The 1,581-nt window shown below is 41.7% G+C and overlaps 1 non-coding gene across 1 annotated transcript; it reads left to right on the forward strand.

The window, feature by feature from the left end:
* Positions 1-1,012: 1,012 nt before the first annotated feature.
* Positions 1,013-1,138, forward strand: LOC112135336 (U4atac minor spliceosomal RNA). The gene has a single exon (XR_002916633.1). It is a non-coding gene; the product is annotated as a U4atac minor spliceosomal RNA (small nuclear RNA).
* The last annotated feature ends 443 nt before the right edge of the window (positions 1,139-1,581 follow it).

Consider the following 1,581-nt stretch of genomic DNA (forward strand, 5'->3'; position numbering starts at 1 on the left):
AAACCCTGTCTCTACTAAAAATACAAAAATTAGCTGGGCCTGGTGGCGCATGCCTGTAATCCCAGCTACTCGGGAAGCTGAGGCAGGAGAATCACTTGAAACTGGGAGGCGGAGGTTGCAGTGAGCCAAGATTGCTCCACTGCACTCCAGCCTGGGCAACAAGAGCGAAACTCTATCTCAAAAAAAAAAAAAAAAAAAATTGTAAAGTTCTTATGCTCTACACTCCTGGCAGGAGTTATAAAATTAATATTAATCATTGAAGAATAAACCTTGTTTCTCCTTGGCCTAATCTGCCTCAAAACTATTCAGAAACGTCCTTATGCACTCACTATTAACACCACCTTTTAGCTTGCAGACACGCTTGATTAGTCCTGAAACTGCATATGTTGATATGCCATTGCCAAACCAAGGGGCTTCTTAATTGAATGTGTGGGCACCAGAAAGGAGAGAAAATCATTTAGCATGCAGGCTTATTAACACTGTTTAGGTATGCTTTGGGTAGATTCAACTGGCCTTGTGCTACTGGAAATAAAGAATAAATATATATTTTTGCTAGTTTTTATTGCATTAGATCATGTTGTTTTAACCCAAGAACCTCAGGAAGTGCAGAGTAAATTGAAACACTCAATCAAATAAAATAAGTATGCTTAAACTAAGTTATAGTTGGTTGTGCCACAAGCGCTAAAGTTCAAGTTGACATTTCAGCCTGAGCTCATAAAGTTATTAGTGGGGAACCCATAGCAGGGAGAGGAACAGAGAGTGTATCAGACTTCAACATGTATGTTGTGACTCTTGTTACTTTAGAAGAAAATGAACCTCACTATGTAATAACCTAACTCTGTTGTGTTTATTCATTTTCTTTCTTTTTTTTATTTTTATGTGTTTATTCATTTTCTTCTAAGTTCAAAGGTCATTTCTGGGTAAGAGAGCAAATGTCCTTATATTTTTTCCAAATAGACCATTTGCTTGGTGGGCCTCACCCCGGTGGAATGGAAGTACATTAGCAGCAACCACCATCCTTTACTTGGGGTTGCGTTACTGTCCAATGAGCGCACAGTGAGGGTGGAACTGCAAGCGTCTACACAACACACCTGCATCAACTACAGCTTTGCTTTATCTTCGTGTGATTTTTGAAAAAAAGAAAAAAAGCTAAAACCAAAAGCAGTGCATTAGGGGCAATTCCTCCCCCTGCCTCCTCTCTCCAGTGCTGATGGGCTGAGTGTGGGGAAAGGCGGCTCCCTAGTATGGGCGGGCGCCCTGTAGCCTAGTGACCTCTCATCCCAAGTGTTGGTAGCATCTGAGATTATCTGAAGGTCGTTTGTCAGCAACCTAGGGAACATGAGCAGGGAGTCCGAAACATTTCAGTTTAGAGTAAGTCATACTGAAATGCTGCCTATACAACACACCAAACACCAGGAATAGAACTGTATTTGAGGAGCTGGATATTCCAAAGACAGCTATGGTAGCCTTTAGGCATAACTGTGAACAGGGGAAGTCTGTGTTCAGCATCTTCCCATTGTTCTTCCTTTGAGCTCATTCTCCCGTTCACGGTCCCTTCTAGGATACCCGTTCCACAGAATA

The sequence above is a fragment of the Pongo abelii genome, chromosome 8 (assembly GCF_028885655.2).
Source record: "Pongo abelii isolate AG06213 chromosome 8, NHGRI_mPonAbe1-v2.0_pri, whole genome shotgun sequence".
NCBI lineage: Eukaryota > Metazoa > Chordata > Mammalia > Primates > Hominidae > Pongo > Pongo abelii.